Raw genomic sequence first — 15,906 nt, forward strand, 5'->3', positions numbered from 1 at the left:
TATCAAGTTGGCTCAGACTCATGATGACCCCATGTAGAAGAGAACAAAACGTTCGCTGGTCCTGTACCGTTGTTGGTATGCTCGAGTTCGTTGTTGCAACCACTGTGTATTTTGAGTGCCTTCCAACCCAGGGGGTTCATCTTTCAGGACTATATTGGACAATATTCTGTTGTGATCCATAAGGTTTTCATTAGCTAATTTTCTGAAGTAGATCACCAGGCCTTTCTTCAAAGTCTGGAAGCTCTGACAAAACCTGTCCACCATGGGTGACCCTGCTGGTATTTGAAATAGCAACACACAAGCCACCACAGTACGACAAACTGACAGACAGGGGTGGATTTGGGAAACACTTAAACTAAAAAATTATTCATTATTTATCTAAAATCCTAATTTAACTAGGCATCCTGTTTTGTTTTGTTTTGTTTTTTGTTTTGTTTTGTTTTCTGGCAACCCAAGATGAAGGGCACCAACATGGGATGATGAAGCACCCAAGGACAAGCTACAGCAGGATGCCGTTGCGCTCCCCAGGCTGGAAGGTGTAGTGGGAGGAAACTACCACCCACAGGTACTGGGGTGCAGCCAGCACAGAACTCAGTGAGGCAGGAGCAAATGGGGAGTTGGAGGGGGGAGAGTAAACACCCCCATCTCATCTTGGGGTCTGTCTTAGTTATCTTGTGCTGCTATAACAGCAATACCACAAGTGGGTGGTTTTAACAAACAGAAGTTTATTTTCTCACAGTTTGGGAGGCTAGAAGTCTGAATTCAGGGTGTTAGCTCCAGGGGAAGCCTTTCTCTCTGTGTTGGCTGTGGGGGAAGGTCCTTGTTCCTTGGTTCCTTGGTGATCTTCACCTGTTGTAATATCCATCCTCCCCCATCTATGCTTGCTTGTCCTAATCTGCTCTTTTTATGTCTCAAAGGTGATTGGTTTAAAATCCATTCCCAAATGGGTTTATAATCACAGGCATTAGGTGTTAGGATTTGCAACACAGATCTTTGGGGGATACACAAATCCTTACACAAAGCAGGGCAGAGAATGGGGCTGGGGAGAGAGACAAATAGAAAATATCCAACTCAGCTCCCATACAGATTTCTTTCTCCTCCTCATTCCGTTCTCAATAGTTTGAATGAATCGTGTTACTACCTGCTTCCTCTAGCATCTGCAGTGGCTCCCACTGCCTACAGCACCGAGTTCAATCTCTTTAGAATTCTCCCCTCTGACCCCCTAAAACTCTTCCTCGGCTCTGAGCAGGCAGGGCTCTTGGCCAAACCATGAATTTGTTGTGGTGCAATCTAGTCTTGGGGTCTATGCTCATGCTAGTCCCTCGGGGGGTCATAGAACTTAGTGCTAGAAAGGCCTTTAGGAGAATCTCCTCTGATGCCTTCTTGCCCAGATAGAAGCCATAGGCTTGGCAAGGAGAAAGGATACACTCAAAGCTATGTCTTTTCCAGCCAACCCCCACCCCCACCTCCAGGTCTTTAAGGCCCAGCCACGTCCTCAGCCAGGAAGTTGTCCAGGGCCACTTGGCCATGAGCACACATGTGGCTAATAGTTCTCTCCTTTTTAACCGCTTTGTTTCCAGTCGCTGTATGCCTCTTAGACCCTTTTCCTTGACCAGAATACAAGGTTCTCTTTCTTAGCTTTCCCTTCAACACAGTGCTGGGTATGTGAACTCAGTAATTTTCTTTTTAAATATTGCATCCTTTTATTATAGTTCAACAATTTAATCATAGTTATTAAATAACTAAAGATCTGCCTAATTTGGTACTTGAGGCATAATGGAAAAAGAAAAAAAAATCCACAGGCTTTGGAATCAGATAACTTGGCTTTGTTTACCTTTATTTATTTATTTTCAGTAAATCTTTATTGAATCTACTCTGCTGAAATTCTTATAACAGCTGGAAGTGTTGTACAGGGGTCGGGGGATCAAGCAGCCTGACCTTCAGGACCTCCTATCCCTGGTAGAGTGGGGGGACCTTTCTGATGGGCCCTTAAATTACTTCTGCTTTCTGCACCGTTTCCCACAGGACATGGTTTTAAACCAGTTGCCGTGGAGTCAATTCCAACTCATGGTGACCCCATGTGTGTCAGAGTAGAACTGTGCTCCATAGGGTTTCCAATAGCTGGCTTTTCCGAATTAGATTGCCAGGCAGGAGCCGTGGTGGCACAGTGGTTAAGCCTTCAGCTGCTACCCGGAAAGTCAGCGGTTTGAACCACCAGCCACTCTGCGGGAGAAAGATGTGGCAGTCTGCTTCCGTAAAGATTTACAGCCTTGGCAACCCTGTGGGGCAGTTCTACTCTGTCCTCCAGGGTGGCTATGAGTCGGAATAGACCTGACAGCATGGGTTTTTTAAGATTGCCAGGATTTTCTTCCGAGGTACCTCTGGGTTGATGCAAACCACCAACCTTTTGGTTAGCAGGCGAGCACTTTAAGCATTTACACCACCCAGGGTCTCCCTAGGACATAATAGCATTCAAAAAAGGCTAACTTTAATATGAAGTTTATTTTTCTATTAACATACAAGTTCCTTTTCATTTTTTTTTTTTAACAAGGATTTCTTGATTCATGTGATTTATGTTGCTTTTTCCATGAAAGAAAGAGTTTTTCTCTAGTTTTGCTTTTCTTTACTTGGGGTACATGGATGAATTTCAAGGAGCCTGTGAACTCTTTTAAGTAACATAGAATATTGTGCTTTTGTGTTCATGTGCAGTTTGTGAGGGTCAATAAACTAAAACCCACTGCCAATGAGTCAATTCCAACTCATAGTGACCCTATAGGATGGCGTAGAACTGGCCCATAGTGTTGCCAAGGAGTGGCTGATGGATTCAAACTGACGACCTTTTGGTTAGCAGCCATGCTCTTAACCACTGTGACACCAGGGCTATTATCAAACTCTTAAAAGGAGTCCCAAGGATTAAGAACCATTACTCTAACATATGATTTCTCAACTCGAGACCGTGACCCTGGAGCTGCTACCTAAATCACCTGAGAAGCTATTTAAATCAGAGTTTCCCCAGTCCTGGTGCCAAGGACACTGCCTCTGTACATGGGCAGAGGATATACTTTGCACTTTTAAAAGAACTCTCCAGGTAACTTGGAAAATCAGCCATGGGTGGAAACTAGTAATCTAGGGCAGTGGTACTCATAGTGTGGTCCCCGGGCCAACAGCATCAGCATTAACGGGAACTTGTTGTTGTTATTGCCATCAAGTCGATTTCAACTCATAGTGAGCCCATGTGACATAGAACCGCCCCACAGCGTTTCTTGGCTGTAATCTTTATGGGAGCAGATAACCAGGTCTTTCTCGGGAAGAGCAGCTAGATGGGTTTGAACTGCCAACCTTTCAGTAAGCAGCCAAGCGCTTTCTCTGACCCTACTGGATCAGAAATTCCTGGGCTGGGAGCTTTTAACAGAAACCCTGGTGGCGTAGTGGTTAAGAGCTATGGCTTCTAACGATCATCTTTTAGAATCATTATGAGTTGGAATCAACTCAATGGCAATGGGTTTGGTTTTTTTGATCCATTGCTGGTGGGAATACAAAATGGTATAGCCATTGTGGTAAAGTGTGGTGATCCCTCAAAAAACTAAAAATAGAACTATCGCATAACCTAGCAATTCCATTTCTAGATATATACTCAAAAGACTTGAAAGTAGAGACTCAGAGACTTGTACACCAGTGTTCATTGCAGCAGTATTCACAATAGGCAAAAGGCAGAAACAACCTAAATGCCCATCAACAGATGAATGGATAAACGAAATGTGGTACATGCATAAAATGGAATACTACTTAGCCAGTAAGAGAAATGAAGTTTTTATGCATGCTACAATTTGGATGGAACTTAAAGACATTGTGCTGAGTAAAATAAGCCAATCATAAAATGACAAATACTGTATGAACCTCACTTACATAAAAAGACAAGAATAGGCAAATGTAAAGGGAAAAAAGTTTATTAGTGGTTCTCAGGGGCAGAAGCCCTGGTGGCATAGTGATTAAGAGCTTGGCTGGTGACAAAAAGGCCAGCAGTTTAAATCCAGCTGCTCCTTGGAAACCCTATGGGACAGTCCTGTAGGGTCGCTATGAGTCAAAACTAGCTCGATGACACCTAACAACAACAACAACAGGGGAAAGATAAAGGGGGAAAGCGAGGGTTATTGTTTATGAAGTACTCAGTTTCAGTTTATGGTGATAGAAAAATAGCATTGCTAAAGGGCAGGGTTACACAGCCGATTAATGTAATTGCTGTCAATAAGTTGTACACCTGTAAACAGTTGAATTGGCAAGAGTTGTGTGATAGATATATTCACAACAACAAGAAAGGGGAAAAAAGCTGCTGAGGCTGCTAACATACAACCAAACACCTCATGGCATTTTGTTCCTTGGTTTGGAGGTCTTGTTGTTGTTAAGTGCCATCAAGTCTGTTCCAGCTCACAGTGACCCTATGTACAAGAAAATGAAACACTTCCTGGCCCCGCGCCATCCTCATGATCGTTGTTATGCTTCAGTCCATTGTTGTAGCCACTGTGTCAGTCCATCTTCTTGAGGATCTTCCTCTTTTTTGCTGACCCTTTATTTTGCCAAGCATCATGTCCTTCTCCAGGGAATGAGGCCTCCTGATAAGATGTCCAAAGCTTGTGAGATGAAGTCTCACCATCCTTGCATCTAAGGAGCATTCTGTTTGTACTTCTTCCAAGATGGATTTGTTCATTCTTTTGGCAGCCCATGATATATTCAATATTTTTCATCAAAACCATAACTCAAAGGTGTCAATTCTTCGGTCTTCCTTATTCATTGTCCAGCTTTCGCACACAGACGAGGCAATTGAAAATATCATGGCTTGGGTAAGGTACACCTCAGTCCTGAAAGTGATATCTTTGCTTTTTAACACTTAAAAGAAGTCTTTTGCAGCAAATTTGCCCAATGCAATGTGTCTTTTGATTTTTTGATTGCTGCTTCTATGGGTGTTGACTGTGGATCCAAGTAAAATGAAATCCTTGAGAACTTCAATCTTTTCTCTGTTTATCATGATGATGCTTATTGGTCCAGTTGTGAGGATTTTTGTTTTCTTTACATTGAGGTGTAATCCATACTGAAGGCTATAGTCTTTCATCTTCACCAGTAAGTGCTTCAGTCCTCTTCCTTTTCAGCAAGCGAGGCTGTGTCATCTGCATATTGCAGGTTGTTAATGAGTCTTCCTCCAATCCTGATGCCCCATTCTTCTTCATATAGTCCAGTTTCTCATATTATGTGCTCAGCATGCAGATTGAATAAGTATGGTGAAAGGATACAACCCTAACGTACATCTTTCTTGACTTTAAACCACACAGTATCCTGTTGTTGTGTTCAAACAACTGCCTCTTGGTCTAAGTACTGATTCCTCATAAGCAAAGTTAGAATTCTGGAATTCCCATTCTTTGCAATGTTATCTATAATTTGTTGTGGTTCACACAGTTAAATGCCTTTGCATAGTCAATAAAACAGAGGTAAACATCTTTCTAGTATTTCTAGTATCCTGCTTTCAGCCAGGATCCATCTGACATCAGCAAAGATATCCTTTATTCCATGACCTCTTCTGAATCTGGCTGGAATTTCTGGTAGTTCTCTGTCAAGGTACTGCTGCAGCTGCTTTGGAATGATCTTCAGCAAAATTTTGCTTCTGTGTGATATTAACGATATTGTTCGATAATTTCCACATTCGGTTGGATCACCTTTCTTTGGAATAGGCATAAATATGGATCTCTTCCAGTCAGTTGGCCAGGTAGCTGTCTTCCAAATTTCTTGGTGTAGATGAGTGAGCACTTTCAGCCCTGCATCCATTTGTTAAAACATCTCACTTAGTATTCTGTCAATTCCTGGAGCCTTGTTTTTCACCAGTGTCTTCAGTGCAGCTTGACTTCTTGCTTCAGTACCATCAGATCTTGATCATATGCTGCCTTCTGAAAAAATTGAATGTCAACCAGTTATTTTTGGTACAGTGAATCTGTGTATTCCTCCCATCTTTTGATGCTCCCTGCATCATTCAGTATTTTCTCTATAGAAACCTTCACTACTGCAACTCGAGGCTTGAATTTTTTCTTCAGTTCTTCCAGCTTGAAAAATGTTGAGTGTGTTCTTCCCTTTTGGTCTTCTAACTCCAGGTCTTTGCTCACATCATTATAATACTTTACTTTGTCTTCTGGAATTGCTCTTTGAAATCTTCTGTTCAGCTTTTTTACTTCAGCATTTCTTCTGTTCACTTTAGCTACTCTATGTTCAAGAGCAAGTTTTAGAGTCTCTTCTGACATCCATTTTGGTCTTTCCTTTCTTTCCTGTCTTTTTAATGACCTCTTGCTTTCTTCATGTATAATATCCTTTATGTCATCCCATAACTCATCTGGCCTTCAATCATTAATGTTCAGTGCATCAAATCTATTCTTGAGAGGTTTAGAGCCATGGTTTCCTGGAACATTCCAGTTAATCGGCCTAATAATGTTTTTAGTGCTTCTGTTCTCCCTCCTAGTTTGTTACATCATGCCTGGGGTCTTAAAAGCTTGCAAGTGGCTATCCAAGGTACAATAATTGGTCTCTATCCATCTGGAGTAACAGAGAAAGGAGAGTCAGGAATGGGAGTAGGAAATGGAATGTGTGGCTAATTGCCTCCATGCATAACTGTCCCTTTTGACATGAGACCGGAAGAACTGGTTCGTGCCTGGCTACCATTACTGAACGTTTTGATCAAAGATTCTGCAGAAGAATCCTGATCAAGAGGGAGAAAACGCAGAATGGAATTTCAAATTCTTATGGAATCTAGATATTCTGGATTCATGGAGGCTGGATGAACCCCTGAAACCATTGCCCTGAGATCATCTTTGAACCTGAAACCAAAAATATCCCCTGAAGTTTTGTCTTTAAAAAAAAAATAGTTTGGCTTAGCTAACAAAAGAATGTCTGCCTTGAATATTGTACTCTTTTAAGAACTATCCAAATGGGATCAAATTTAAAACAGCAACTTGAAAGATTAGATAGGAAACTCAGAGAACAGTGAGTTTATGTGAATGCGGAAGGAACAACTCGGAAAAGGAGGGTGAGAATGGTTGCACAACTCAAAGAATGTAATCAACGTCACTGAACTGAACATGTGGAAACTGTCTAATTGGTGTATGTTCTGATGTGTTTGCACACTTAAGATGGCTCGAACTGGCTTGATAGCAAAGGCAGGGCACATTCAAGGAGCAAGGGCAGGTACCTAAGTCTGTGCGTAATTCAAGGGGCAGGGGCTTCAGCCCACGCTAGAGGGAACTTCATCAGAGATAACAGCATACTGTGGTGGGACTGACCACATACGGATGAACTAGTATTGGTTTAATTTGCTAATGAGAGCCCATCGGGGCCAGAGGCCACTGGAGACCAGTGATCCTCAAACTCTACAGTGCATGAGAATCACCTGGAGAGGTTGTTAAAACACAGATTGCTGGGCCCAGCGATTTCTTTTTATTTATTTATTTATGCTGTTGTTGAGAATATACACAGCAGAGCATACACCAATTCAACAATTGTAGGAAAGGCCGTCTAATTGGCTCCAGCTAGTCCTGGTAAACTGAGGTCATGCTTAGCCACATCAACAAGCAGGGCACAGGCAGGAACCGTGAGGCAGTCAGTGTGTTACCTGTCCTCCCACCCCTCCTCTTTTGTCTTTGATGTTCCCCCACTGTTATTGCTGTGCCTGTTGGTTTGAGTATAGTGATTATAGTATTGCTGTGTTTGTTCAAACAGTTAAGGCACTCAGCAGCTAACTGAAAGGTGGGGAGTTCAAGTCCACTAGAGGTACCTCTCAAGAAAGGCCTGGTGATCTACTTCCAAAAAATCAGTCATTGAAACGCCTATCGAACGCAGTTCTACTCTAACACACATGGGGTCTCCATGAGTCAGAATCGACACAACAGCAACTGGTTAGTGTTTATTCCACATGGCCCTGGAAAGCAAACCAGCCAAGGAATTTGAGGGCAATGTATGCCCTGAAGTAACGAAGGAGATATTGTTATTCCTTGGTATCCGAGGGGGATAGGTTCTGGGACCCCCTCAGATTCCAAAATCTGCGGATGCTCGAGTCCCTTATATAAAATGGCGTGGTATTTACATATAACCTACGCATATCCTCCCATGTATTTTAAAGAATCTCTAGATAACTTATAATACCTAATACAGTGTAAATGCTATGTAAATAGTTGTTATACTTAAAAAAATTTTTTTACTATAGAGTCAATTCCAATTCCTAGCGAACCTATAGGACAGAGTAGAACTGCCCCATAGGGTTTCCAAGGAGCAGCTGGTGGATTTGAACTGCTGACATTTTGGTTAGCAGCCAAGCTCTTAGCCACTGCACCAGCAGGGCTCCGATTATTTAGAGAATAATGACAAGAGGTAAACAAAGCTCAAACAACAAACCAGTGCTGGAGAAAGATGGTGGATCTATGAAATGGCGGGAGGCTCCGGCAAGGATACCTGCACATCATTTAATTCGCGTAAATTCAGCGTAGTGCTCGGCACGCAGCAAATTCAAGTTTTGCGTTTTGGAGTTTTTTCTTCCCAAATATTTCGATCTGCCATTGGTTAAATCCACCAATACAGAACCCTCAGATATGGAGGGCTGACTGCTCTGCAGACAACAGTGGCTTGTTCCAACTTGTTGAAAGACATACTACCAAGTACAAAAGCATAGACTGTATTGTCAATTTGAGATGTTAAGCAGATTCAGGTTTGCTACATTTCTCTTTGTAATGTAACTGCCCTCTCAAGCCAAGAATATTGTGTATGTGTTTCACCTGCTGACCACCTGGTGAAATTCGTTGTGTGGTCTTGACACAGTCACGCCACCCAGCCTGGAATCTGGCAAATCTATCTAGACCTGGAAAACAAAGGCTGTGCTTCCGACTTTTTCCACATCATCACATACAAAGAAAATGATCATATTTGTGCAACATTTTGAGATAAAGAGAACAGGCTGCCCCTACTTGGCTGCCTGGCCAGGGGTCTAGCCAGCTCAGGAACTTCTCCACTGAGAGAGTCAATACCTGGGAACGCCTGGGACCCACTGACAGCTCTGTGCCAAGAATTTGTCCCGGTTCCTCCTCAGGATAGTAGTAGAGCTGGAAATCACTCCTATCAGTGGCTTTTTGCCTCACCAGGTGGCATCTTCTTGCCAGTTTCCTGGATTTGTGACACCACGAGAGTACCTCAGACTCCTTTGGATGATCATCAACCCAGAGAGGACTTTCTCTATTCAGAGTTGAGTCAGACAAATCCTGTGTTTGGAGGTATAAACATGCGTGTGTGTGTGCATGTGCGTGAGTATGCATGGGTATGTGTGTGTACATGCAAGCGGAGCTGCTATCTCTTGTTTTTATCAATACAGTATAAAAAAGATATCTTTGGACTGATGCCCAATTTCAATTACTCTGCACCTCCACCAGCATGAAGTAGGCCCTTAGTATCTCTGTACCTGTGTTTGGTCCCTTGGTTATTTTTTTTTGGTGCCCCTAAAAGTGGACCTGCATGCGTTCCCAAGTCTGTTGGTCCACTATAGATGCCCTTGGCATTCATGGTGATCTCATTCCGCTGCTCTGGCTCCCCCCTCAGTGCCCACTAAGCCACTTGAAGGACTATGGGATAGGGCCCCAAGGATGTGGCTCCTGAAGGCCACCAAGGTCCCACTCCTCAGGGCAGGGGCACAAATGCTGCTGGGTTCTGGGTTCTGTGGGGACACGGAAAAAAGTGCTCTTCCCAAAGCTGCCTCCCACAGAGTCCCTCATGAAAGCAGCCCACCTCAACTCCTTCCCTCTGCATGCCCCGGCATGTCCCCAGAGAATCTCTCTCTGCTCAGGGTTGCCAGATTCCTCTACAACGTGCCAGAGCATCCGCTTGAGGAAGGGACAAAATGGATACATTTTATTGACCATATATACTTACACATTTCAACTATTAATTTATACTTACTGATGGTGCCACTTTTATATTTTCATATTTTTATTGTTTAGAATGTGATCTTTCACTTTAAACCAATGCTATGCAATTACACGTTAGCATGTATGTGTTGTTTATGTACTTTGAATACTGACAAAAAAACTTTAAAAAGATCGCACACCATCTGGTACAATATGTTTATCCAGTAACCCCCATCCCCTCCGGAATAAGCAACGGTTAAGGCATCGTGTTTACAGCCACCCTACACACTTCCTGAAACTTTTCTCCTCCCTTACGTCTGTGTCCCACCACCATTACCAACCCATACAAAATCCCAACAGCTTTGGTGTCATAGTTCAGGCACATCTATACACAATCCCTCATGAGTTAATCGTAACTGTAGTTTTCCCCAAGAACAATGATTATGTTATATTCATAAAATGCAAGGACCCTTTCTGGTGAGGAAGGCAGCAAGGAAGGAAGACTGGAAAGAAGGAAGGAAGGAAGGAGGAAAGGAGAGAGAGAAGGAGGGAAGGAAGGACCTTCCCTGAAGGATAATAATTGAAGCTCCACCAGGAAGCTGCTTGCAACCCCTTCCCCATTAATGGAAGTGAGAAAGTTCTTAAGACTTCAGCCTGAGGAAGATCCTTGTATACAGGTATGGGTATGTGGTATGAGCATGCGTGTCATGTTTATAAGTGCTGAAACACGATGCAAGGGTCAATGTCATGTCCCAAGGGTGCATCCTGCACTGTGCATGCTGCCATCTGTGTCTAAATCACCCTTCCTCTACCATGCCCACCTCTTGAGAAACCTAGTCCTTTGAATCCACCTTCTCCCTGAAGCTTTATCTGACCACCCCCTCCCTTTCTCCTTCTATTGTTATCAGTTTCTGTCATCTGTTGGGACCTTCAAGATAAGGGACCTAGTCCTGAGCCAGTGCTCAGGGATGTTTCAAGAGGTAGAAGAAATTAGGGGAGTACTATGGGACTTAACATTGGAAATGACTGCTGGAAAGAAATATAAAACAGCTCTCTGGCATGCAGTGGAAATATCCCGCCCAAGGGAGGCGAGGCTTGGCACAGGGAAGGACAGCTGCAGGGAATTAGAGCATCTGGCCCACGTGGGCAGAGCAGGAGGGACTCAGTCACCCATTTTGTCTTTTTACACACTGCAGCTTGGTTTTGTTTTCTGAGGGCAAGGAGGAAGCAGAGAAGGTGCTCGATAAATATTCTTGAATGTGTATGCATTAACGAATGGTCTTCTGTTGCTTGGGGGATTTCCAGGGACTTTGAGTCTCAGAAATCTGCCATGTTGCGTCTTATGAAGAAAAATGAAATTCCTGAGTCCGAGCTGCAGAGAAAACAATAAGGTTTGTCAGCATAAATAGTGTTTACCACGACTGGGGGTCCCCAGGCTCCTGAGGGGGCAGCTGGCTCCAGCATCTAGCAAAGGCTCTGGTTTGGCCAGTGTGACTCAACAGCCTCATCCAAAGGAAGGATGTTTAAATGACCCTCTGAGTCTGATTTCTCTGCATCAAATTTCCTGAGGCTTCAAGGCCTTCTCTGGTATCTCACTGATGTCCAGGCCAGCGCCTGGCCTACGAGCGAGCAAGGTGAGCCCCGTTCGTCAGTCCTGTTTCAGAACCAGGGATGGGGGCAGGACTGCCTTTTCATGATTCATCTGCCCAGAGAGGGTTGTTGTTGCTAGGTGCTGTCGAGTTACTTCCTTACTCTTAGCAACCCCCTGTGACAGATGAATCCTGCATGTGCCAGCAGAGGCCAGCTGAAGTACCTGTGGAGTGACTCCACACAAAGGTATCTCCCGCTGCTTCCATTTCCCACCAAGGATCTGCCACTGCCAGGCTCCACTGCCATCCTTGCTTCTAAGGAGCACTCTGGCTGTATTTCTTCCAAGACAGATTTGTTCGTTCTTTTAGCAGTCCATGGTATATTCCACAGTCTTCGCCAACACCATAATTCAAAGGCATCAATTCTTCTTCCATCTTCTTTATTCATTGTCCAGCTTTCACATGCATGTGAAGCAATTTGAAAACACCATGGCTTGAGTCAGGTGCACCTTAGTGTTCAACGTGACGTCTTTGCTTTTTAACACTTTAAAGAGATCTTTTGCAGCAAATTTGTCCAATGTAATGCGTCATTTGATTTCTTGACTACTGCTTCCATAAGTATTGATTGTGGGTGGATCCAAGTAAAACAAAATCCTTGACAACTTCAATATTTTCTCCATTTATCACCATGTTGCTTATAGGTCCAGTTGTGAGGATTTTTGTTTTATTTATGATGAGATGTAATCCATATTAAAGGCTGTATGATCTCCATCAGTAAGTGCTTCAAGTCCTCCTCACCTTCAGCAAGCAAGGTTGTGTCACCTGCATGATACAGAGGTCCCCAGGCTGCAGAAAATTCCACTGCAGCTTACTTGCCCAGCTTCACCATTTCCAGTTCCACTGCTTGGCCAGCCTCACTATCTGCATCAGAATTCCAGTTCTTATGCTTGGCCTGCCCTGTGAAAATCCTGGTGCCTGTGTGGTACGGTTAAGGATGTTGCTGACTTAACTCATATGAACTCCCTACTTGTAAACCCCTTAAAAATAGCTTTTTTATCTCTTGCCCTCTTGACACAGTCTTGGTGGCGTAACTCCAATTGCTTCCTCCGTTGCACAATGAAATAAAGGCACCTTTATACTCTCCCACCTCAGTCTCTGTCATGCCGAGGAAAACCAGGGGTTTCCTCCTGGTAACATGCATATCACAGGTTGTTAATGAGTCTCCCTCCAACCCCCATGCCCTGTTCTTCATATAGTACAGCTTCTCAGATTATTTGCTGAGCATACAGGTTGAATAAGCGTGGTGAAAGAATACCACCCTGATGTATACCTTTCCTGACTTTAAACCGTGCAGTGTTCCCTTGTTCTGTTCGAACAACTGCCTGTTGATCTATGTATAGGTTCCTCATGAGCACAATTAAGTGTTCTGGAATTCCCATCCTTCTTAATGTTATCCGTAATTTTTTATAATCCACACAGTCAAATGCCTTTGCATAATCAATAAAACACAGGTAAACATCTTTCTGATATTCTCTGCCTTCAGCCAAGATCCATCTGACATCAGCAATGACACCCCTGGTTCCAGGTCCTATGGCCACATCACACAGATACTGAATGGCTAACAGAGGGTGATATGTGTTTAACGTTAGTTTTCATTTTTATCAGTTATACATACTCAATTTAAAACAGATGCTGGTAGTCCCAGGTCTTACCTTTTCCTTCTACCCAACCTCTTAGCTGGTTATTTTTGGTACAGCAGACCCCAGGTTATGAGATCCATTCCTGAGTCTCTAAGAATTTGTAGGGAAGTCAGAACAGGTGCATTTAGTTCTTATTACTTTTAGTCCAAGAAAAAGGAGCCTTGGTGGTGCAGTGGTTAAGCGCTTGCCAGCCACTCTCCAGGAGATGTGACAGTCTGCTTCCATAAAGATTTACAGCCTTGCAAACCCGATGGGGCAGTTCTACCCTGTCCTACAGGGTTGCTATGAGTCAGAAACAACTTGACGTCAGTACATTTGGCTTTGGTTTAGTGTGAGAAAGGCTCAAAGCTTTTTCAGTGATTTAAAACCTGCACATGCAGCAAGTGAAGGTGATCATGATGAAGAATTTGTTGCAGGTACGGATTGGTTCAATCGTTTCAAAGTGAGGACAAATTTACATAACATTAAAGGGCAAGTATGAGTTGTCCTTAAGTCAGATGCTTGTAACCCAAGGACTGCCTGTATTTACTTCCATAGGTCTAAATATCAGGTTTACGTACTACTATTTGATTTTCCAGTTTTAATGTCATTCACTGAATCCCAACCGTAAAAGGTGAGGATTTCACTACCTCTCGCTATACATAAACATACTTCCTATTTTATCCTTTCAAACATTATAATTTTAGTTGGATCAGTATTTTTTGTTTACATTGTCATTACTATGTCAAGGATATCACAGCTGAGTTATATAGTATACTATGGTAACTTTGTCTTTCATGCTTATTTTTGTGCTTTTCCTGAAATTAATCATTGTCTTATCTTTGTTTTGTTTAGTCTTGCTTAATTTAGCTTTCTAAGTATTTACCACTAGTTAAACCCCAAACTCTTTATCAAGTACATAAATCTCCTTTCGAGATCTTCAGAAGCCTGTGATGCCCTATCAATTTCATATTCCTGGGAAGTCCCTCCTGAAACCCTGCTCCAGTCTCTTCACCCCTCTCCTGGGTTAGAGTTCGCTTGCTGTTTCTTCCTTGTTTTACCCTTATATTTGGGTGGAGCATATTCCCCAGTGGCTACCTGAGAAAAGGTGCCTTGAAGATAAAATTTTTTGACACTTGAATATCTGGAAAAGTCTTTATTCTAACTTCATGGTTGACAGTTTGGCTGGGTATAGAATTCTAGGTTGGAAATCATTTTCCTTTATTATTTTGAAAATATTGGTCCATTAACTTCAAAATGTTCCTACTGAGAAATCTGAAACCACTTTTTTAAAAATAATTTTTATTGTCCTTTAAGTGAAAGTTTACAAATCAAGTCAGTCTCTCACATATAAACTTATATACATACGTTACTACATACTCCCACTTAATCTCCCCCTAATGAGTCAGCCCACTCCCTCCTTCCAGTCTCTCCTTTCATGACCATTTTGCCAGTTTCTAAGCCCCTCTACCCTCCCATCTCCCCTCCAGACAGGAGATGCCAACATAGTCTCACTCCTCATCGGCATCTCTCTTCAACCCATTGTCCAGTCCAATCTATGTCTGATGAGTTGGTTTCAGGAATGATTCCTGTCCTGGGCCAACAGAAGGTTTGGGGACCATGACCGCTGGGATTCTTCTAGTCATAGTCAACCATTAAGTCTGGTCTTTTTATGAGAATTTGGGGTCTGCATCCCACTGTTCTCCTGCTCCCTCAGGGGCTCTCTGTTGTGCTCCCTGTCAGGGCAGTCATCGATTGTGGCCAGGCACCATCTAGTTCTTCTGGTCTCAGGATGATGTAGTCTCTAGTTCATGTAGCCCTTTCTGTCTCTTGGGCTTATAATTACCTTGTGACCTTGGTGTTCTTCATTCTCCTTTGATCCAGGTGGGTTGAGACTCATTGATGCATCTTAGATGGCTGCTTGCTAGTGCTGAAACCACTTTTGATTTGTTCTTCTGGTATGTTACAGCATTTTTTTTTTCTCTCTGGGAGCCGTTAAATTTTTTTTTTCCTAGTTTTCTGAAACTGCGCAATGACTTACCTTGCCGTGGATCTATTTCCATCCATTGTGTTGGAATGGGTCCTTTCAATGTGGACACTTATCCTGCAGTTCTGAAAAATTTTAGTGAAATATTTAATTGATTTCCTGCCAGTAGGTACTTTATTCTATCCTCTAAATATAGATAAAAATACCATTTCTTCCAGATATAATCAGATCTTGTGGAGCTAGAATGTATCCAGGGAAGCAGGTTATGGGAGAAAAGTGAGCAGATATATTCAGTTTAATCTGTCTGAAATAGGAATAAAAGTGTAAGTTTACTTTAGAAATGGAGTTCTGGAGTCTACTCCCAGCCCTGGCTGAGGTCCTTTATGTCAGGGAGGTGCCTGGGTGCCCACAAGTCTCACCTTATCGGAGAGACTTTCCCTGAACAATGTAAGGTAACAACCCACCCATCAGTCCCTAGTATCTTACTCTGGTTGATTTTACTTGCCACATTGCAGGTGCTCGCTATTTGTTGAATTGGGTTGAATTGGATTATCTGGGCAACAGTTACTCCATCCTTAAAGGGTTCTATTACCTCTAATGTCCCATAACTCTACCTATGTCCCTGAGGTGGGAAATGACTCATAAATGAGAATGAAATAGTATCTGTAAATATGTTTTTTCTATCTTTGTTTAATGAATTATTTCCCTGGGGGAATATGTGCCCTACATAACGA

This window comes from Loxodonta africana, chromosome 12 (assembly GCF_030014295.1).
Source record: "Loxodonta africana isolate mLoxAfr1 chromosome 12, mLoxAfr1.hap2, whole genome shotgun sequence".
NCBI lineage: Eukaryota > Metazoa > Chordata > Mammalia > Proboscidea > Elephantidae > Loxodonta > Loxodonta africana.